Here is a 23,821-nt window from a genome sequence, read left to right as displayed (position 1 = left end):
GGGCTGGCCTTGCGCCTGTGCTTACTGGGGTGGGCTGACCTTGCGCCTCTGCTAAGTGGGGTGGGCTGTCCTTGCGCCTCTGCTTAATGGGGTGGGCTGGCCTTGCGCCTCTGCTTAGTGGGGTGGGCTGGCCTTGCGCCTCTGCTAAGTGGGGTGGGCTGGCCTTGCGCCTGTGCTTACTGGGGTGGGCTGGCCTTGCGCCTCTGCTAAGTGGGCTGGGTTGGACTTGCGCCTGTGCTTAGTGGGATGGGTGGGCTTCTGCTTCCTGGTTCGGCTTGTTTGCACTTTACTACATAAGGAAAGGCGTGTGGTACGCAAATCTGGCACCGTGCCAATTCCCGCATACGCAAAAGTACCGCGAACGCAAATCTGGCGCCGTGCCAATTCCCGCATACGCAAAAGTACCGCGAACGCAAATCTGGCACCGTGCCAATTCCCGCATACGCAAAAGTACCGCGAACGCAAATCTGGCGCCGTGCCAAATTCCCGCGTACGCAAAAGTACCGCGAACGCAAATCTGGCGCCGTGCCAAATTCCCGCATACGCAAAAGTACCGCGAACGCAAATCTGGCGCCGTGCCAAATTCCCGCGTACGCAAAAGTACCGCGTACGCAAATCTGGCGCCGTGCCAAATTCCCGCGTACGCAAATCTGGCACCGTGCCAAATTCCCGCGTACGCAAAAGTACCGCGTACGCAAATCTGGCGCCGTGCCAAATTCCCGCGTACGCAAAAGTACCGCGTACGCAAATCTGGCGCCGTGCCAAATTCCCGCGTACGCAAATCTGGCGCCGTGCCAAATTCCCGCATACGCAAAAGTACCGCGAACGCAAATCTGGCGCCGTGCCAAATTCCCGCGTACGCAAAAGTACCGCGTACGCAAATCTGGCGCCGTGCCAAATTCCCGCGTACGCAAATCTGGCACCGTGCCAAATTCCCGCGTACGCAAAAGTACCGCATACGCAAATCTTGCGCCGTGCCAAATTCCCGCGTACGCAAAAGTACCGCGAACGCAAATCTGGCGCCGTGCCAAATTCCCGCATACGCAAAAGTACCGCGTACGCAAATCTGGCGCCGTGCCAAATTCCCGCGTACGCAAATCTGGCACCGTGCCAAATTCCCGCGTACGCAAAAGTACCGCGTACGCAAATCTGGCGCCGTGCCAAAATCCCGCGTACGCAAAAGTACCGCATACGCAAATCTGGCGCCGTGCCAAATTCCCGCGTACGCAAAAGTACCGCATACGCAAATCTGGCACCGTGCCAATTCCCGCATACGCAAAAGTACCGCGAACGCAAATCTGGCGCCGTGCCAAATTCCCGCTTACGCAAATCTGGCACCGTGCCAAATTCCCGCGTACGCAAAAGTACCGCATACGCAAATCTGGCGCCGTGCCAAATTCCCGCGTACGCAAAAGTACCGCATACGCAAATCTGGCACCGTGCCAATTCCCGCATACGCAAAAGTACCGCATACGCAAATCTGGCGCCGTGCCAAATTCCCGCGTACGCAAATCTGGCACCGTGCCAATTCCCGCGTACGCAAAAGTACCGCATACGCAAATCTGGCGCCGTGCCAATTCCCGCGTACGCAATAGTGCCGCGTACGCAAATCTGGCACCGTGCCAATTCCCGTGTACACAAAAGTACCGCGTACGCAAATCTGGCGCCGTGCCAAATTCCCGCGTACGCAAAAGTACCATGTACGCAAATGCACCGCCTGTTTTAATTGCCTTGTTCACACAGGGCAGATTATCTGTGAATTCCAATTGCTCCGGAAATATATCATGGAATATCCGTGAATCCTGTGGAACATCTCAGGCTATCTGGTAATCCCTTGGTTGGGTCAGTTGAAAATCCACACACACCCCCTCCCCCCCCATAAACCTCACTCTGGTGGAAGCAAAAAGAGGCTTTATTTACAAGCACAGTTACAGGCTTCAAACATACAACAGTTACAATAGCTACACACAATTACAATTAATGAACAGCACAGGAGCCCCCCCCCACCCCACCCCCCCACCCCCCCCCCCGACAAAGAGAATGAGAAGCTACCAGTTTCTTCTTTCTTGGCCCCTGTTCCAAGCCATTCCCTTGGTTGCACTATCCCCTAACATAGAGGCAGCAGTGCCAGATGAGGAAATGAAGACCCTTTTCCAGCTCTTCTGAATCACTTCTCTTCCAGGTGGCAGCAGCTGCTCTCAGGGTTTGTGCACCTGAAATTACCACAGTGGGAAGGACATGGCCTATCTTGGGACATGTGTGAATAACAACAAGGAATACCTTGGGAAACCAGGGAATACCTGCAGATGACAGGGAGCATTGAGTTTCATTCAGAGGCATACAGCCAGCCCAGCCCTCAGAGGCACGAGTCCACCCCACCCTGCCTTTGTCTGTGCAAGGCTGAGACCTGCTAGCTCAGGCAGAAGCCCAACCTCTCCCCCAATCTGACCCCACAGTATAAAAAACAGTCAGACACGCAAGAGCAGCAAAAGAGTTTACACAATTAGTTTCAGAGCAGCTCCAAGCTGAGCAGGATCCTGAGCTCCTCGAGGCTGGAACATCAGTGAGCCTCACAAGGGGCTCCTCTCGTTCAAGTTCACAACAGAGTGGGGCAAAAAGGAAAAGTCTCTCTGCAGCCTTCCAGCAGCAGCCCTGCAGGTAGTGGAAGGCAGCTGCAAGGTCTGACAGTCTTCTCCAGGCTGAGCCCCCGCAGCTCCCTCAGCCTGGCCCCTCAGCAGAGCTGCTCCAGTCCTTGGATCATCTTTGTGGCCTCCTCTGGACTCGCTCGAGCTGATCTGTATCCTTCTCCCACTAGGGATACCAGACCTCGAGGCAGTACTGCAGGTGGGAGCTCAGCAGGACAGAACCCAGGGCCTCTCTCTCTCCCTGCTGCCCACACTCCTCCGGCTGTAGAAGAAGAGAGAAACAGTTACAAGAAGACTCTTCCTTTCCTCCTAGGCCTGGCAGGGACAGATGTGTGAGAAACGAACTCACTGCCGAAAATTTATAACCAGTTTATTATAAAATAAAGGCAACACGGCGCTGGGCGCAGAGCGAGTTTGCTAGAGGTGCACCCTAACAACACGAGTTGAACTGATATAGACGGCAAACATACATAGTAATATATTAAAGCGTACATATTCATATATTCCCCAACAGGCTCCCACCCCTCTCCATCAGGACAGACAAAACCTGCACCCTTGACCTGGCCAGTCTTTAGACCTGTTGGCACCTCCCCTTTCTCTCCCAATACCCCAGACAATAGAGACCCATCAGCCCAACGATCCAGGCACAATGATGGGGCCCGCCCGGTCCCCAGCAATTCCCCTTGCGAAAGCCAAATATTATAACCAGTGTCTCACAGATGCCAGAGACAGCAAAACCCCAAGTGTGACCTTCCCTCACCCCCCTGCCCCCTTTAGTCCCACTGCAAATCGTTCAGCTCCCAGGGTGCTAAGCCCTGTGCCCTCCTGTTGGTGCCTTTGCCTCAAGACTTGAGTTACAAGCTGTGTTCCAAACGAATCAGAGCAGCTCTTTCACCCCCACGCTTTGGAGCCGCTGCCCCTGTGGCGCCACAGCCACATTCCCCGGTGATGGGAGCCCGTGCCTCCAGCCGGGGGTGTTGGGAGCACATGGCAGGGGCCGAGCACACAACTAACATCAATTAGCAGCACCCCAGGGGGTGAAGGCAGCACAGAGCTGGGGGAGCAGCTGCTGCCCTCTGCTCCTATGGGAATGAGGCACGGGTGGGCAGCAGCTCTTCTGCCGAGCTGGCCTGGGGCTTCTTTCTTCTGCCCAGCAGCTGCAGGGCAGCTCCAAGTGCTCGAGGAACTGCTAAGGGCACAGCAGCTTAACCACCCTCCCACCCTTCACGCACCAGGGCAGCTGAGGTATAAACACAGCCCTGGGGTCATAGTGTTGGTATTGAGCCTGTGCCTGCAGCTGAGCTCCAGCACTTGCTTCACCTCCTGATGACCCCTCCCCAGCCAAGAAGGGGGCAGGAGAGAAGCCCCACAGGGGCAAGGGAAAAGGGATTGAAGGAACTCCCCAAACGAGGAGCAATGTCAAAGCAAAGTCTAGGAAGTGATACTCACCGAGGGGCAGCGGGCGCTCCCCAGGCACAGGGTGAGGAGAAGCCCCAACAGGAAGCCCAAGCAGAAGCTGCCCCTTCCCACCAAACTTCCCCCTTTATACTGGTTGTGGTGTTATGAGCACCACCTGTAGCCAATTGCAGGCAGCTGTGCTGGGGTCAGAAGCCCAGGGCTGGCCTGGTCTCAGCCAAGCAGGACACTTACCCCAAATCCCTGCTCCTTCTTTTGGCATCTGGTGGTGGGTCCGTGGCACATTGACTTGATTTATCTCCTCAGAGCTAAGTCCAGTCCCTTCCTAGCCCCTCAAAATCTCTCAGCTAGCAGATGGTGCCAAGCATACGCCAGCAAACACAGCTCACCTGGGAAACATCTGATCTCAGCCCTCTAAGAGCCAGGCAAGCTTTGTGTCTGTCAGCTGCCTGAAGCAGCCTCCCCAGCCCTCCTTACAGGGACCTTGGGCAGCTGCTGGGGACAGAGGGCTCCACAACTCTTCATCCTGCCCCTGACTACAGGGCTCTTAAGCTGACAGGCTGCCAAGAGAACAGGCTGCCATAAAGTCAGAGACCCAGGCCCCAAACTACAGGTGGGTCACTTTGCTGCAACACGACCGAGCAGCTTTGCTGGGTCCTTCCAATAAAAGGAGGGGTAAGCCGAGCTCCCACCCTGCTCAAGGCCTCCAAGGAGGCTGCCCAGCAACTGCCCAAGCCCCTCCTGGGAAGTGGAAGGCTAAGCTAAGCTACACTGCAGCATTTTCAAAGGGACCTAAAGGACAAGCAGACTCTGGCACACAGAGACAAGAGGGTCCACACACAGAGTCCTTCCCAGGAGAGGGAGCAAGCTCTAGGCAGCCACTGGTGGGACAAGCATCCTTACCCTTGAGCAGGAGAGCAGAGGGGCAGATCAACCCCTTTAGTGAAGACGACTCAAGTTTACCACATTTGAAACAGACATAAAAATCCAAAGGCAGTCTCATTCTGGCTTGGTGCATGCTCCGGGCAGAGTGGGAAACAGTTTCCATCCTTTCTGGAGACACTGAGTATTTAGCTGCTTGCCTCCTGGGTGCCACGTGGCACACAGTGGCAATTTCATCAACTGGGAGCTCCCAAACCAGGAGAGAGTGGAGCAAGTTTTCACTACAAGAGTTCTTCTTCCAACTCCTTCCAGAACTTGAAGGGAGCTACAAGAAAGCTGGGAAGAAGCTTTTGACAAAGGCTGAGTAGTGATAGGATGAGAGGCAATGGGGTGAAGCTGGAAGAGGGCAGATTGAGACTGGGGATTAGGAAGAGATTCTTTCCAGTGAGGGTGCTGAGACATGGAACAAGCTGCCCAGGGAGGCTGTGGCTGCCTCCTGCCTGGGGGTGTTCAAGGCCAGGTTGGATGAGACCTCCGGCAGCCAAGTCTACTTGTGAGGCATCCTGCCCCTGACAGCGGATGAGAATAGATGACGTCTGAGGTCCCTTCCAACCCAAACCACTCTGTGATTCCAACTCCATTTGGGGGCAGACACAGAGAACGAGAACCGAGCGTCAGGTCTATGGCTGCAGAACTTTTCAACCATTATTGGAAGTCCAGAACCTAGAGCATTTCCTCAGCAGCAGTGTTCGCTGCAGGAGACTCCTGTTTGGGAGACACACAGGCTGCTCAGCAGCAGCCCCAAGTCGCCACAGGTCTTACCTCCCTTCCTGTGGGCTTGTGGCTCTCTGCTTCTGAGGAGACCATCAAGGGTTTTATTTTAGGTTTTCTATCAGACATAGAACATGAGGCTCACGGTCAAACAATCATTTCTCTTTCCATCTCCTTAATACTTTTAATCATTGCCCAGTGGAGCTGTAAAGGTGACTGCTTTGCCCTGACCCAGACTTTCCTCTGGTGAGCACAGTGTAGGTTCCTCTTAGGTTGACGGCAGGCACTCTGCTAGCAACATCATTTGAGCCAATTGCTGAGGTGTGAAAAGGGGACAGGAGACTCCCGTGGCTGTGCAACTCAAATAGAAACACCAAAGTGCTCTCCCTGGTCCTCCTTGGCTGAATGGGATTCGTTGTGACGTGGCCTCGGTTCAAACCGCTGCTTGCTTTCGGCTGCTAGCCAGATCTCAGATGTTGTTATTGACATCCTTTAAAAGAAAGCTGCTTACTTTTCCTTCACTTTTCTGAGCCTCCTGTTCCTCTGTCTCAGGTTGCCTCTGAGATATGTCTTCTGTGCAGCAGGAAACCAATCAATAGTTGTCTACACTTTGCCAGGATTCTTTCCCCTGGTAAATTCAGAGTACATTGGGTATGGGTGCCTTTCCTACACCAAAGTGTGCAGTGCAAGTCCACTGCAGTCTCTAGACTCAGTGTCTGAAGGTCTTTCCCAGGGATGGTCTGAATTAGCACCCAACACTTAGCTCTCCTACCGGGTAACCTTACCTGACTCCGTGGCACCACCTCCCTCCTCTGTGAGCCTCCTTTCCTTCAACAGCAAGCTTGCAGCCACTTCACCAGCTCCATAAGAAGAGAGTCAAGTGCTGGAAAACAGCTCTGGAAGGTGAAAGGAAGAACCAAGGAGTGAGAATTTCAACGCATCTCCAGGAGCTGCAGAGTAACAGTGAACGCTCAGCACGTTGTCATCTTGCCTGTCATTCCCAGGGCAGTAATAGAAATTCCTTCCTGTATGAAGCCCTCACAACCTGGAGAGCAGGGATATTGTTGCAGCTGTCACTTGGCCTTTTTCGCCAAAGCCCTCTCATGCCAATGGTGAACAATCAGGGGAGCTCTCAGCAATGGATGCCAGGTGTGACTACTTTTTCCCCTTGTGTGCACAATATGAGCATTCAATTACTGTGGGGCCCATCCAAAGAGCAGAACTGGAAAGGTTCAGCCTGAGTTTTAAGTGGCAGTTGAGATGGGTAACACTTCAGTCACATCCAGCACTTTGAGCTGCAGAGCTGAAAGACTCTCCTGGTAAACAAAGCACTCAAACCCCTTCTGCAGGAGGGCAGCAAGGCTGCTCCCCAGTCTTCTGGCTGAAAGGTCAGGTGGTAAACTGACTTCACAATCCTGCAGGAAAGGTTAGAAACTAACAGAGGGAAGTCAGCTTTATGCAGACTTTCAGCAAGGACTAAGAGTAGTGCATCATTGGGGAAGAATTAGGGACAGCAGCTGCCCCTCAGCTCTGCTGAGTCCCCACCTGCAGCACCACATTTCTAGGAGTATTGCAATCCAGAGTCCAACGGAGGACTGCAAGGATGACTAAGGAACTGGAGCACTGCCTGGTGAGGAAAGGCTGAGAGCCCTGGGGCTGTTCAGTCTGGAGAGGAGAAGACTGAGAGGGGATCAACATCTATCATTATCGGAGGTCTGGGGGTCAGGAAGGAAGGGACAGGCTCTGCTCAGTTGCACCCTGTGACAGGACAAAGGGGCAATGGACATCAACTCCAGCGCAGGAGGTTCCACCTCACCAGGAGGAGGAACTTCTTCACTATGAGGGTCACAGAGCACTGGAACAGGCTCCCCAGAGAGGTTGTGCAGTCTCCTTCTCTGGAGACTTTCCAGCCCTGTCTGGATGTGTTCCTGCGTGAGCTGCGCTGGATTCTATGGTTCTGCCCTGGCAGAGGGGTTGGACTCGAATATCTCCAAAGGTCCCTTCCAAGCCTTAAGATCCTGTGAGCATCTTTTCAGCTGGCAATTATTGCAAGACTGCCCTTTGTTTAAGTAAATGAGCTTACAGTTATGTCAATAATGGATTTTGCACTTTGCTGGCTTAGCAAATCAATCCACACCTTCTGGTCAACTGGAAATGGGGATGCTTTTCCCCTGTGGCGTTTCCCTCTCCCTCCTCCAAAGGATTTTTGAGCCAAATAAAAATGTTTGCTTTGCATGAAGCCAAAAGGAAATTTTGTCTCAAATTCCAATAAGGGGGGAAAAAAAAATACTCACTTTTTAGAAGAGTTTTCTCTCTCTGTTTCCTCCCCATTTTCTTGGATTATTTTATCTCTGTGTTTGTTTTCCTTTTCGTTTCTGACAGCTTGCATGCATGTGACAAACAGCCACTCGACTCAGCATAATTTGCAGATAGCTTCATACCCTCTCAAAGTTGTAAATAATTTACCAGGAAAAAAAAAAAAAGGAAAAAAAAAAAAAAAAGGACATCTTTATGAAGGTCTTTCAGCAGCCTTTTAATTACAACTGGGCAAAACAGAGGGGAGGTGAGGAAATTAAACCATGATTATTTTATGAACAGAACAACTGTGCCCTGCTCCTCATCACAGGATGATAGGGATTGGAGGGACCTCTGGAGATCATCGAGTCCAAGCCCCCTGCCAGAGCAGGGCCATAGAATCCAGCACAGGTCACACAGGAAGGCATCCAGAAAGGGCTGGAAAGTCTTCCAGAGAATGACACTCCACAACCTCTCTGGGCAGCTTGCTCCAGTGCTCTGTGACCCTCACAGTGAAGAAGTTCCTCCTCATGTTGAGGCAGAACCTCCTGTGCTGCATTTTCCATCCATCGCCCCTTGTCCTATTCCAGGGTGCACCTGAGCAGAGCCTGTCCCCTCCCTCTTGACCCCCAGCCCTCAGATATTGATAGACATTGATCAGATCCCCTCTCAGTCATCTTCTCTCCAGATCAAACACCCCCAGGGCTCTCAGCCTTTCCTCACCAGGCAGTGCTCCAATCCTTTCAGCATCCTCGTAGCCCTCTGTTGCACTCTCTCCAGAAGATCCCTCTCCCTAATGAAGATATTTCTCTTATTTCCAAATAGTTTGGGGTCTCTTGTCATCCAAAGGGATGTCACCCTGCACTCAGGAAAGGTCTCTTTCCCAGGATAATAACTTTTCTGCTGGCACACACAACTTGTATAGCAACAGGAGCCTCTGGGGACATCTAATAGCAGCCTTCCAGTACCTGCAGGAGGCTACAAGAGGGATGGAGAGAGACTGTTTGCAAAGGCCTGCAGTGACAGGATGAGGGGCAATGGCTTCAAACTGGAAGAGCAGGTTTAGACTGGGTATCAGGAAGAAGTTCTTCACTATGACAGAGGTAGAACACTGGAACAGGTTGCCCAGGGAGGTGGTTGGGGCCCCATCCCTGCAGATATTCAAGGTGAGGCTTAACAAGGCTCAGGGCTACCTGATCTAGTCGAGGATGTCCCTGCTGACTGCAGGGAGGTTGGAGTGGATGAGCTTTGGAGGTCCCTTCTGGCTTGGGCCATTCTATGACCCTATTCTACGATTTACTGATCTCTTAGCAGCCTAAGGACTGCCAGGTGACTGTTTTTGCAGCTCACCCTGAATGTAAAGCAGTCCCTGGAGGCACAGATCCTGCACAGAGACACTCTGTGGACAATGGGAGTAGACTTTACATTACCAATTCAGACCTCTGCAGGACGTCAGATTTGGGATGTCATGAGGCTCCTTCCGAGCTGCTGTACAGATACTGAAGGAAGTATCTCTGCTGCTGTTGGAAAAAAATGCCACCAGCCTTGCAGTAGGGCACTGGAGTGGATGTTTGGACAGCAGTGGATGTCATGATCAAGGGAAAAGTCCCATTGACAAATTATAGTCATTACGTATTGCCTGCAAGAGGCATATTCATAGACTCACACAATCATTTGGCTTGGAAGGGACCTTAAAGCTCATCCAGTTCCAACCCCCCTGCCATGGGCAGGGACACCTTCCACCAGCCCAGGTTGCTCAAGGCCTCATCCAACCTGGCCTTGAACACCTCTAGGGAGGGGGCATCCACACCCTCCCTGGGAACCTGTTCCAGTGTCTCAGCACCCTCACTGTCAGGCATTTCTTCCTAATCTCCAGTCTGAATCTCTCCTCAGGCTTCAATCCGTTCCCTCTCATTCTATCACTGCAAGCCCTTGTAGAAAGTCCCTCCCCAGTTCTCCTGCAGCCACTTTCAGGTAGTGGAAGGCTGCTCTGAGGTCTCCCTGGAGCCTTCTCTTCTGCAGGATGCACAGCCCCAGCCCTCTGAGCCTGTCCCCATAGGGGAAGTGCTCCAGCCCTCTGATCACCTTTGTTTAGGGGACACCAAAGTAACTTTCAAAATACGATACAAGTCCAGGTGAAATACCACCAACAAAGCAGTTCTTGCTGCTGGTGAGAGCTAATGCAAGAGAACTGATTGTGAATGACTCAAAAGCAACCAAGACCATGGCATGTCTGATGAAAAACTGCAAACCAGAAAGCTGTGGCTGCAAACACAGGGGAGAACCGAACCGCTGGTTCCATCTACGGATGAGAATACCCAGAGCAGCAGCTGATCCCTAGTGAATATGTTGCACATAAGGTACAAATCACTATGAATACTTATCAAATATTTTAATTAAAGTTATCAAGCTGTTAGATTATGTTATTAAAAAATATATTAAATCAAGAGAGACGACAAGCATGAAGCAGAAACAACCCAGCAGAACAAAACCTTGGCTGGAATCCCCATCAGCAGCCAAGGGAGAAACACATCCATGTGAGCATCCCACAGACATCCCTCAACATTCCCAGGCAACCAGCACCAGAACAAGAGGACACAGTCTCAAGCTGCACCAGGGGAGGTTTAGGCTGGATGTTAGGAAGAAGTTCTTCCCAGAAAGAGAGATTGGCCATTGGAATGGGCTGGAGTCACCATCACTGGAGGTGTTTAGGCAGAGCCTGGATGAGGCGCTTGGTGCCGTGGTTTAGTTGATTAGATGGTGTTGGGTGATAGGTTGGACTCTATGATCTCAAAGGTCTCTTCCAAACTGGTCAATTCTATTCCATTCTATTCAATAGCACTTAGAAAGCCACCAAACAGAGCCTGGCACCTTCATGCTGACACCCACTCCTCAGGTATTGATAGACATTGATCAGATCATGTCTCAGCCTTCTCTTCTCCAGACTAAACAGCCCCAGGGCTCTCAGTCTCTCCTCACAGCAGAGATGTTCCAGTCCCCAGTCATCCTCACAAGTCCTTTGGACTCTCTCCAGCAGATCCCAGTCCCTCTTGAACTGGGGAACCCAGAACTGGACACAGTATTGCAGGTGTGGTCTCAGCAGGGCAGTAGAGTGGCAGGAGAGCTTCCCTGGCCCTGCTGGCCACACTTTTCATGGCGCACCGCAGGATGCCATTGGCCCTACTGGCCACGACAACACATTGCTGTCCCCTGGAGAACTTGCTGTCCAACAGCACTCCAAGGTCTTTCTCCATAATTTTGGTACTGGGAGGAATGCTTAAGTGTGCTCTCCTGTTCTGTAACCAGAAGGCTGACCTGATGAGTTCAGGCTGATGAACGGCCTGTTTGCAAATGCGCTCCCCCTAAATTATAGATGTAGGAGCCACAATTAATCAGCTTCTATAGTTCTCATTAAAAAGTAACTGCACCATGAGGTAAAAATACATTTGCCAGCAGCTACCCGCTGCACTTGCTTCACATTTTATGTCAGAGGCAAAGCCCCAGCACCATTATCTTAGGAGATCTTTAGAAAGGCAAACTGCCTCAGAAATGAAAATGTAGGGAGCTCCTCAGCTGCAGTTTCCTTTCACCTGCTCTCCCAGTGGCTGTGGGTTCTGTTTGTACCTCTCAGAACAAACACAGCTCCAGATTCATAAACAGCATTCACAGCCCATTTGAAGTTGAATCTGTAACAAGGCTGAACAAGTCCCAGCGTCTTTAATTTGCTTTCTCCTTCCTCTGGGTTCTATAAAGCTCTCCATTTTACAGCTTATTGTCCTTTAGCTTGCATTCCAGTCCAAACATTTTATTTGCCATTTCATTACCTTGCTGCTTTTGCCATGTCTACAGATACTAAAACCCTGGCTCTTTAACCCCGAGGCTTTCAGGAGACTGGGCAGCCAGTATCTGACAACACAGCTCACACTGCCCTCCATAGCAGTGTGTATGTTCCAGCCCTACACCCTGAGGGGCCACAGAAGACATCTCCACGCCAGGCCCCATTTTCCCTGGGGTTTGAGCACCACAGGCACCCTGGACTTCAGCTAAAGAGGACAGAATTACAGCAGGCTCCCACACAGGCAGCTAAATCATCCTGCAGTAGCCAGGCAGGGAGTTCATAAAAGTCAGGTGGCTGTAAATCCACAGAAAATGGATTTCAGAGACCTTTTTTTCCCATTCCTCATGGTCACACACTCAGTCAGAAGCACACCTCTGAGTCTGTTCCCAGGCATCTCACTTTCTGGCCTCGCATGGCTGCAGGCAACTACTCTGGTTGACCCTGCTGAAATTCCCAAGACTAACTGCAGTTGGCTCTGTATGGAAGCAGGTCCTTGGTTTGCACTGTCAAGAAGATCTTGGCTCCAGGGAGACCTTAGAGCTGCATTTCAGTATCTGAAGGGGACCTACAGGAAGGCTGGGGAGGGACTGTGATGAGAGGCAACGGTTTGAAACCGGAGCAGGGGAGATTTAGGTTGGACATCAGGAGGGAGTTCTGCACAATGAGAGCGGTGAGACACTGGAACAGGTTGCTCAGGGAGGTGGTTGAGGCCTCATCCCTGGAGACATTCAAGGTAAGGCTTGATGTGGCCCTGGGCAGCCTGATTTAGTCAGAGATGTCCTTGCTGAGTGCAGGGGGGTTGGACAAGCTGACCTTTGAGGGTCCCTTCCAACCCAATGCAACCTGTGAATCCAAGGCCAAGAGTGCCTGGAATGTATTTGCCATCAGGAAGGACAAAGTAACACCTGAGAACACTCTTTCTCTTTGCAGACTCAAGCCGTGTTTGTCAGATCAGCAGACTGGGGACAGAAGTGCTGTAGTGTGAGATCCAAACCAAAGAACAGCAGCAGTATAGCACTGAGCCTCATCACAACCCACAAAGGCAAAGGCTGAGCTCAGACTCAGCACCAACCATTTCCTTGTCAGAGCTTCACTGCACTAATTACTACCAGAGCTTGTTCACACCCGCAGCCAGGAGACATCTCTCTGCATGCCACCTTCACCCTGCTACCTGCCTGGCAAAACACAACTCTCTCTCTCTCTCATCTCTGACATTCCACAAATGGCTTTTGTTTTAGGATTAAAGCAGGGAACTATTGTTCCTGGGGATAAAAGGGTTTGGTTGACACTTGCCTCAGCTTACCAGCATGCTCCACAATGTTCCAGCAAGGACGACTTGCAGCTGTACAGCCTGCTCAAGCGCTGGGAAGCCTCAGTTGAGTCCAGCTGTGGCACAGCCAGTGAGCAGATGAAGCTGTGCAGCAGAGCAGTGCAGGCTGCTGGAGAGCACAGTTGTGGTGGGGTTGAAAATTGCCCCCCTGCCAGAGCAGCTCAGCTAGATCAAAGGAAGCTGTATTGACAAGCAAAAATACAATCCAGAAACGAAATGCAATGAATATGTACAAAATATACAATATTTGCAGTTTATAAACAGCACAAGAGCCCCATGGACAAACCAGAGGGCTACCAACAGCTTTCCCCTCCCTGCTCCCTTGCCCCCTGTACAGGATGGAGAGAAGAGCAGAGAGTTGTTTGTTAATACTCAGCCACAACAAAGCAATGCAGCCAAGGTCAGCAGAAGCCAGAGCTGGTATCTGCCAGAGCAAAGGGAGGGAAGGGAGACCAAGTTAGTGTGCACAGCTAGCTTTTACAGGATACAGAATTAGCCAGGTTGGAAAAGACTTTCGAGATCGAGTCCAACCTATCACCCAACACCATCTAAGAAACTGAACCATGGCACCAAGTGCCTCATCCAGCCTCTTCCTAAACACCTCCAGAGTGGGCGATTCCACCACCTCCCTGGGCAGCCCATTCCAATGGCCAATCTCTCAGTCTGGGAAGAGTTTCTTCCTAACATCCAGCCTGAACCTCCCCTGGTGCAGCTTGAGACTGTGTCCTCTTGTTCTGGTGCTGGTTGCCTGGAAGAAGAGACCTTTTATGTCTGTTATCTGTCCCATGGGACAATTTAAACCTTATCATTATTTTCCTTTCCACATCCACCAGTGATTTATTTACAGTCTACTACTTTCTGTTCAAGATCTGTGGAAAATTTCCTAGGCACAGCCTAAAGCTGCCACAACAGTGCCCAGCAGGGCAGGGCAGCCTGCCGGAGGGCACGGCACCTGGCACATCATGGGTGTGACAGAGGAACACAAGGCTACACCTGACAGACCACACTCTGTCCCCTTGCTCTGCATCCTGTGCTCTTGATTTCCCTGGGACTCTGGAGACACAGCTCAGCTCTAACAGAAGAAAGGCCAACTGGGAAGGAACAGAACAGAATAGACCTTTGAGATCATCAAGTCCAACCTATCACCCAACACCATCTAATCACTAAACCATGGCATCAAGCACCCCATCAAGTCTCTTCAAGATAGCTCTTGTACAGCAAGGCACCACTACAGACTAAGGGTCTTGGGCCTGGCAACTGTGGGCAGGGCTCACAACAGACCAGGGTGCTCTGACTCACAAGCAGCAGGCAGCATGAGCTGGGAAGCTGCTGCTTTGAGCACGGTTTCAGATCCTAGCAGCACAAAGAGAACACCAAAGGGCTCTCCGGGGGATGCTCCTTCCCTCATTCTTCAATTGCACAGAGGATACACAGATACTAATATTGGCTTTCCCCTCTTTCCTCTACCATTCCAGTGGTTTTACTGCACTGCTGCCAGTGAAAATCCAAATCAAGCAGCATCCCAGTCTGCACTTCCCACTTGGCTCCTGCATTTTTACTCACTCAACAATGAAACCAAGACCTCAACCCAGTAGGCTGACTACATCATCACACAGAATGTAAGGAGTAGGAAAGGACCTCCGAGTATCATCTAATCCAACCACCCCCTGCTAAAGCAAGGTCACCCAGAGCAGGTTGCACAGGAATGCATCCAGGTGGGTTTTGAAAGTCTCCACAACATCTCTGAGCAGCCTGCTCCAGGGCTCTGGTACCCTCACAGTTAAGAAAGCCCTCCTGAAGTTCAAGTGCAACTTCCTGTGCTCTAGTTTGTGTTCCCTGTCCCTTGTCCTATCAGTGGACACCACTGAACAGAACCCAGCCCCATGCTCTTGCCCTCCACCCTTCAGATTTTGGTAAGCATTGCAAAGGTTCCCTCTCAGTCTTCTCTTCTCTAGCAACAGAGCCCCAGGTCTCTCAGCTTCTCCTTGTAGGAGAGATGCTCCAATCCTCTCAGCATCTTACTGGCTCTCTGCTGGACTCTTTCCAGTAGTTCTCAGTCTCCCTCGAACTCTGGAGCCCAGAGCTGGACACAATACTCCAGACGTGGCCTCAGCAGGGCAGAGCAGAGCAGGAGGAGAGCCTCCCTTGACCTGCAGGCACTCGACAGTCTTGTCAGCATCTCTCAGTCACCTACTCCCTGGTTCCTCCTGGGTCCCTACAGAAAGCAGCCACGACACACAGGCACAGCAGAGGATGGTTTTGAAAGCAGGGATTTGAAGTGCAGACTGTCCCATCCACCAGCAGCTACTCAGAGTGCTCACTACTGCTGCAGGCAGGCTGAAATCAGGTTTTGACCAGCGTGTCAGAGAGTACAACTTGGAAGTGCAGGTATCAGCTCTAAAGCTACAGACCACTCACCTGCTTCTGTAGGTTCAACACTACCATCAGATTCCATACAGAGCAGCAGCAAAGCCAAGGAGACTGAAATTAAAAGCAAACATGTTAAGATCTGTCTATCAGACCCTTCTTGTAGCAAGATAAAACCTTGCAACAGTTGGACCTTGCCTTCAATACCATTAAGGGATGAGGTGATAGAAAGCAGCCCTGTGGAAAGGGACTTGGGGGTGCTGCGGGATGAGAGGCTGGGCATGAGCAGGCAGGGTGAGCTTGCAGCACAGAAAGCCAAGGACAGCCTGGGCTGTATCAAAAGCAGCATGGCCACAGATGGAGAGAGGGGATCCTGCCCCTCTGCTGAGAACTCACCTGGAGTACTGTGCACAGGTCTGGAGCCCTCAACGCAGGAAGGACATGGACCTAATGGAGAAGGTCCAGAGGACACCACAAAAATGATCAGGGGGTTGGAGCAGCTCTGCCATGAGGACAGGCTGAGGGAAGCTGGGGGTGCTCAGCCTGGAGAAGAGGAGGCTCTGGGGAGATCGAATAGCAGCCTTTCAGTACCTGCAGGGGGCTACAGGAAGGATGGAGAGAGACTGTTTGCAAAGGCCTGCAGTGACAGGATGAGGGACAATGGCTTCAAACTAGAGCAGGGCAGGTTTAGATTGGATGTTAGGAACAGGTTGTCTACTATGAGAGTAGTGGAACACTGGAACAGGTTGCCCAGGGAGGTGGTTGAGGCCCCATCCATGGAGATATTCAAGGTGAGGCTCGACAGGGTTCTAAGCAACCTGATCTAGTTGGAGATGTCCCTGCTGACTGCAGAAGGAGTTGGACTTCAAAACACTTAGCTCTCTTTGGAAGAGAGAAGGGCTGTTGTGATGTTCCCCAGCCAAGCTCAAGTGTCTATGACCCTCTCAGATATAGAAATGCTAATTTAGGTGTCCTGCAACCCCTCAGATTGGCAAACACAAAATGATACAACTTCATTTCTTCCAGAGATGTTTCCAAGAATACATACAAAGAACTTGGTCCTTTAGAAGAGGAGTTTACAAGTCCTCTGGTGCCCCGTTTCTCTGGCAACCCATGTCTTAAGAGGTTTTCTGCAGAGCTGGAAACATCTACTGTGACGTCTGATACCATTACTCTGACCTCTGCTTTGTCTCAAGCGACCTTAGACTGATCAAGAGGCTACCTCTTGTTCCATAAGTTCCAGAGATCCACTGCAGCTTTGAGCAGCAGAGTCTAGTTGAGAGGCATCCCTGCCCATGGTGGGGAGGTTGGAGTAGATGATCTCTGAGGTCGCTTCCAGGCTAAGCCACTCTGTGATTTCAGCAGGACCTGGGATGCAAGCTGAGTTTTCTCTTTTGCTCAAATTCCACAATGAAGTTTGATGCTTTGTTCATCAGAACTCATTTCACAGTATCACAGAATCACCAAGGTTGGAAGAGATCTCAAAGATCATCGAGTCCGACCTGTCACCACAGACCTCCTGACTAAACCATGGCACCAAGTGCCACATCCAATCCCCTCTTGAACACCTCCAGGGATGGGGACTCCACCACCTCCCTGGGCAGCACATTCCAATGGCTAACACCTCTCTCTGTGAAGAACTTTCTCCTCACCTCCAGCCTAAACTTCTGGTGCAGCTTGAGACTGTGTCCTCTGATGCTGGTTGCTTGAGAGAAGAGACCAACTCCCTCCTGGCTACAACCACCCTTCAAGCTCTCCATTGTTACAAACCTTTCCAGAGTGCAAATGGTTAACCTCTAAATCTATGTCTCATCTACTCATAGAATGGTTTGGGTTGGAAGGGACCTCAAAGGTCATCTAATTCCAATCCCCCAGTGTGACACCCAGGTTGCTCAAGGCCTCATCCAGCCTGGCCGTGAACACCACCAGGGAGGGGGCATCCACAACCTCCCTGGGCAACCTGTGCCAGGGTCTCACCACCCTCACTGGTAAGAATTTCTTCCTCATCTCTACTCTCAGGCTGCCCTCCTCAAGCTTCAATCCTCTCCCTTGATTTTACACATTTCAGGGTATGGTGGTGTGGGCTGAACAGCTGCACTTGATGATCTTCCAGGTCTTTCCCAACCACAATTATTCTATTTGAATAATTCTCTTTCCCTTTCACACCCTCCCTCCCCCTAGTCTCTCTCCCATGGCTGCAGTTCATGGAACCTGCAGCTGTGCCTGGTTGCTAACTACAGAGAAGTGCTTTGCAGCAAGGTGGAATAAGCAACACACCCTGCCAGCTCCTGGCCAGCAGAGTGAAATAAGTCCTCTGCAGGTAGGAATTTCAACCAGCCTGCACAGCACAGACCCTGCCTGGCTATTCCACACGTTGAGATCTAAATCTGCCTGGAGCTTTTTCATATCCTGAGGTGCTATTTACTAGGATAGAAGAGACCACAAAGCCCTGGGCCTGTTAATATTGTCAGATCTTATCTTAAATTCACTGTGCTGCTAGGATCAATATTTCTGGGCTCAGCACATCTCAGAGCAGCTGAACTGATGCAGAATCTTTGGAGTGGGCCACCTCCCTCAACCCCTCTCCACAAGCACAGGCAAGAACACAGAAAGCTGTTTACATTTCTTGCACAGCCTCTGAGGATGCAGCGGAGTCTCTGCTAATTAAAAGTGGTCAGTGCCATTTACAGCCACCTTCCTGTCACCAGTTTTAAGAGCTCCCTGGAATCTCTCTGACCCATCTATTTAGCAGTCACTCGTGGTGTTTCCCAGGGCTCTCTTTACTGTCTTTATCAATGACCTGGACAGAGGGATTTCACTAAACCCTCAGTAAGTTTGCAGATGATATTAAATTGGGTGACAGTGTTGATCTGCTGGAGAGGAGGAGGGCTCTGCAGGGGGACCTGGCCAGGCTGGATTGATGGACCAATGCATCAATGGGCCAGGCCAACTCTAGGAGATTCAACACCAGATCCAGGGAGGCTCTCCTCCCCCTCTACACTGCCCTGGTGAGAACTCACCTGGAATATTGCATCCAGTTTAGGGCTCCCCGGTTCAGGAGGGACAGGGATCTGCTGGAGAGAGTCCAACAGAGGGCTACCAGGATGTGCCCTGTGAGGAGAGACTGAGAACCCTGGGGCTGTTTAGTCTGGAGAAGAGAAGGCTGAGAGGGGATCTGATCAATGTCTACCAATACCTGAAAGCTAGGGGTCAAGAGGGAGGGGACAGGCCCTGCTCAGTTGTACCCTGGGATAGGACAAGGGGCAATGGACATGAACCACAGCACAGGAGGTTCCACCTCACCATGAGGAGGAACTTCTTCACTGTGAGGGTCCCAGAGCACTGGAACAGGCTGCCCAGAGAGGTTGTGGAGTCTCCTCTTCTGGAGACTTTCAAGGCCCATCTGGATGTGTTCCTGTGTGACCTGTGCTGGATTCTGTGGTCCTGCTCTGGATGATCTCTCAAGGTCCCTTCCAACCTTAACAGTCTGTGATAACACCAACCCCAGGAGACTCCAAGAGGAGTGTTTCTGGATAGTGGCACATCTCCAAACCTGCTCACGTAGATGCCTACACCTCCACGGCAGGACATATGTTAGCACACCACCACAGGACTTCTTCTGAGGATGAGCTATCTTTGTACATGAAAGGAGTCAGAGGCAGCACACAGTGAACTGTTTGAGGGCAGCCTTGGCCAAGGTGGTGCTGGTGCCAGTGCAGATGGAGCAGGGCACGCGGCAGCAAGGTGCTGCTCAGGGGCTGTCACACGTGCGTGGCACTTCTAGCAGAGGGCTGACACTGCAAGGAGACCTGCAGCAATGTGTTTGGCAGGAGTCAAAGCAGGAGAGAAATCCCTCAGCAGCTTGGGAGCCACGTGCTGTGCTCAAGCTCAAAGGGTGTTCTCCCAGTCGAGAGATCAGGGTCACTTACTGATGAAACATATGGCCTGCCAAAAAAAGGCAACTTCCCAGCTCTGAGAATGGGAACAGAAGGAACTGCTGACAGCAGACTGCAGCACCCAAACCATTTAGGCATCAGTTTCATGGAATCACAGAACAGTAGAGGTTGGAAGAGACTTCCAGAGATCATTGAGTCTGACCCTGCTGCCAGAGCAGCATCACCTAGGGCAGGTCACACAGGAACACATCCAAATGGGTTTTGGAAGTCTCCAGAGAAGGAGACTCCACAACCTCTCTGGGCAGCCTACTCCAGGGCTCTACCACACACACAATCAAGAGAGGGAATTTCCTGTGCTCCAGTTTGTGCCCACTGCCCCTCGTCCCCATCATCCCCAAAACATTCTGCTGACTGTGTCAGCATCTCAGCCCTGGATGAAGCTTTGGAGTCCTTCACTGCCCAGCTCCAATTCTGTCAAACTTGGTCACCAGAGACGATGGAGCAAGAGCTTTAGACCTCTGCAAACAGTCTCCATTTCCCACTGCAGACCTCATCCCTCTGCAGAGCAGTTCTGTAAGCACACCTTGGCCAATTTCACAGAGTCACAGAAACATTCAGCTTGGAAAGGACCCTCAGGATCACCAAGTCCAACCCAGAACCCTGCTCTACAAGGATTCACCCCTAAACCATAGCCCCAAGCACCACATCCAAACCACCTTTAAACACATCCAGGCTTGGGGACTCCACCACCTCCCTGGGCAGCACATTCCAATGCCTGACCACTCTTGCTGGGAAAAAACGTTTCCTGCTGTCCAGTCTTAACCTCCCCAGTTGCAGCCTGAGGCCATTCCCTCTTCTACCCACTCACCAAGTCCAGTGTAACTGTTACTGTTCTCACTCAGTATTTAGCAAAGACAACCCAGCACTGGGGCCTGGAGGGCTTTCCAGCCCTTCTAATTTACAGAAACAACTCCAGAGACCCTTAGAGTGGAGAGTGATAGAATGGGGGATGGCTCCTTCCAGAGATGCTCAGCACCACCATGGCTTATTGCACGTGCCTGAGACACCTGACTGCATGGGGCCCCTGCCTTCTGCTGCTTTATCAGCAAGTCAGTCCCAAGGTAACAAACACAACTCATCTCCAAAGGAGAGACAGGCAGGGAAAGGGAAAAGATGCGGAAAAAAAGAGTCAGAATCCAGTAAGAGCTTTTAGAAGCCACAGGTGCAAGAGTAAGAACTGTCTAGATGCTGCTGTACACATTTCCTGCTCTGCAGAGCACAGTTTGATGTGCTGTCCTCAAACCACACTTAGTGTCAAACACAGCTCAGCAGAAGTGGTTTTACTGGTGGGGCAGAACACACAGCAGGGCTGCCAAAGCTAAGAGCACATCCAATGCACATTAGAAGCATAGAATCATTAGGGTTGAGAAAGACCTCTGAGGTTCTCCTCCCCATCTACTCTGCCCTGGTGAGACCTCATCTTGAGTCCTGGGTTCAGTTCTGGGCTCCCCAGTTCAAGAGGGACAGGGATCTGCTGGAGAGGGCCGAGCAGAGGGCTGCCAGGATGATTAGAGGACTGGAGCACTGCCCTATGAGGAGAGGCTGAGGCACCTGGGGCTTTTTAGTCTGGAAAAGAGAAGTCTTGGAGGGGATTTACTAAATGCTTATCAATATCTGAGGGCTGGGGGTCAGGAGGGAAGGGACAGGCCCTACTCACTTGCTCCCTGGGATAGGACAAGGAGCAATGGATGTAAGCTGCAGCACGGGAGGTTCCACCTCAACGTGAGGAACTTCTTCACTGTGAGGGTCACAGAGCACTGGAACAGGCTGCCCAGAGAGGTTGTGAAGTCTCCTCCTCTGGAAACTTTCAAGGCCCATCTGGATGTGCTCCTGTGTGACCTGAGCTAGATTGTATGGTCCTGCTCTGGCCGGGGGGGTGATCTCTTCAGGTCCCTTCCAACCCCTAACATCCTGTGATCATCAAGACCAACACCACCTTGGCCACACTCATCTTAACACCCCCCAGGATGCCCTTGCCCTGTTTGTCTGCTGCCTCCTACAGAAACTATTTCTCAGGGTGTGTTCCAAGTTGAAGCCCTCTTAGAAGGAAAGGAGCAAAGCTTTTTCTGGTCATCTTTACACACTTCCCCAATCCTGTGCTACAGGCTCAGGGAAACTGATACCACCTTTCAGGGAAATACTGAACTGAGTCCATAAATTCCTCAGCTTCCAATGGGAATTCAACACATGGAATGATTGCCCTCCATCCTGCCTTTCATTTGAGGCCCTCCCCCCAGTTCTGTTAATTTCTGATAACTCTGCAACTGGTTTGCCCAGTCCAACCTCATCTGTGCTCCACTCACACAGCACAGCCTTGATCTCTGGAAGCTCTCCTCCTTCTGTCTCATTCTCTGATGGGGGGCAGTGGATCCACCCATGAAAGTCTCATGATAGGACAGGCAGGTTGAAAAAGCTCTCCTAAATAAACCTTGGAGAGGTAACTAGTTGTAGCTAAAGTGGGATGGCTTTGACTGCACCTATCAAAGCTTCTCTTCACTGGGGAAATTGTCACATACAGAAACCCACAGTTCAACAGGTAGGAGGCAACACCAGTGAGAGGAGCAAAAGGTAATTAATCATTATTCATACAGCCCCCCAAAAGTTCTGGCTCTGTGCTGGGACCCTGAGAGCAAGCACATCAGATATGCTTAGTCCTCCTCCTCCAGGAGTAAACCACTCAAAGACCCAAACAACCCAAAAAGAGAGGTTTTAATCAAGATAGAGATTGAAGGTGGAGGACAACCATCAAATATCTACCAGAAACAAACCCAGGGGGGGTTCTGGTGCTGTTTGTAAGTTGTAAACACCTGTCAATATTGTCTATTTTGTACATACTCATTTCATTTCAGCTTGTAAACACAGCTTCATTTGCTTCCAAGTGAGCTGGACTGGCTGTTTAGGGTTGGTAGGAATTTTCAACCCACCACACAATGACCTGGCCAATGTCAATACAAGGAATAGAAAGTGACACTTACAGCAGCTGAGGGGCAGGAGGCACAACATCCAGGCAGGCAGTCCTCAGGAGCAGGAAAAAGTAAAGCAGCAAGGTGAGGAAGAACCCAAACAAGAGCCTCAAGCTGGAGCCTGCCTTCCTCCCCCCAAACTTCCCCCTTTATAGTGGTGGTGGTGGTGCTCATGGGCTGGGACACAGCTGCAGCCAGCTGCAGTCAGCTGTGCCTGATGGCCCACAGCTGCTGGAGCTTGTCCCAGCACACCAGGGCAGCTGCTTAGGTAAATTCAGCTCCAGAGCAGAACTCTCTTCCTTCCTTTCACAAAGGGCTTTTTAAAGCTCCTGTTTCCCAAGCAAGGGTGGTCCTTGCAGGAAGGCAAGCAAAGGAGGCCACAGAAGGTCTGCACAAAGAGCTTCCAACAAAAATGTAAGAAGTGGACCCCCCAGTATGAGGGAGACTTGGGTACACTGGAGCCCACCACACAGCCACAGAGATCATGCAGGGACTGCAGCATCTCAGACTGGAGCATTCACAGTCTGGAGAAGAGAAAGCTCCAGGGAGACCTTATTGTGACCTTCCAGTTACTGCAGAGGGCTATAAGACAGCTGGGGAGGGACATTTTAGGGTATCAGGGAGTCATGGGACTGGGGGAATGGAGCAGAACTAGAAATGGGTAGATTCAGATTGGATGTTAGGAAGTTCTTCCCCATGAGGGTGATGAGACACTGACACAGGTTGCCCAGGGAGGTGGTGGAAGCCTCATCCCTGGAGGTTTTTGCAGCCAGGCTGGATGTGGCTGTGAGCAACCTGCTGCAGTGTGAGGTGTCCCTGCCCATGGCAGGGGTGTTGGAACTGGATGATCCTTGGGGTCCCTTCCAACCCTGACAATTCTATGATTCTATGATCTCCAGCCTCCAGCACAAGAGGAAAGGAGCTCAGGTTATACCAGGGGAGGTTCAGACTGGACATTAGGAAAAACATCTTCACAGAGAGGCTTATCAAGCCCTGGAACGAGCTGTCCAGGGCAGTGGTGGAGCCCCCACCGCTGGTGGGATTTAAAAGCTGTGTAGGTGAGTTGCTTGGTTAGCAGCAGGCTTGGTAGCATTAGCTTAGTGGTTGGACTTGGTGATCTTAAAGGTCTCTTCCAGCCTCACAGTTCTGTGATTCTCTCTCTTACAGAAAGAGAGCTAGAGAGGGCTTGAGGACATTGAGCCTAGGGAAGGCTCAGAGGGGATCCTATCAGTGAGTGCAAATACCTCAAGAAGGAGTAAAGGACACCAAGCCAGCTTTGTCTCAGTGCTATCCAGAGACAGCAGGAGAGGTAGCAGGCACAAAGTGGGAGTCAGGAAAGAAGGTTTAAACACAAGAAA

The 23,821-nt window shown here is 51.3% G+C and overlaps 1 long non-coding RNA gene across 1 annotated transcript; it reads right to left on the bottom strand.

Moving 5' to 3' along the window:
* Window positions 1-2,039: 2,039 nt before the first annotated feature.
* Window positions 2,040-22,519, bottom strand: LOC137448839 (uncharacterized). The gene is made up of 4 exons (XR_010989232.1): window positions 22,476-22,519; window positions 15,596-15,658; window positions 6,500-6,610; window positions 2,040-2,907 (listed from the first exon to the last, which is right to left on the bottom strand). It is a non-coding gene; the product is annotated as an uncharacterized lncRNA (long non-coding RNA).
* Between the last annotated feature and the right edge of the window lie 1,302 nt (window positions 22,520-23,821).

The sequence above is a fragment of the Melanerpes formicivorus genome, unplaced genomic scaffold (assembly GCF_026170545.1).
Source record: "Melanerpes formicivorus ecotype bairdi unplaced genomic scaffold, bMelFor1.0.p_v2 SCAF_26, whole genome shotgun sequence".
NCBI lineage: Eukaryota > Metazoa > Chordata > Aves > Piciformes > Picidae > Melanerpes > Melanerpes formicivorus.
Note: the sequence above shows the minus strand (reverse complement) of the source record. Positions and strands in the feature narration are given on the sequence as shown.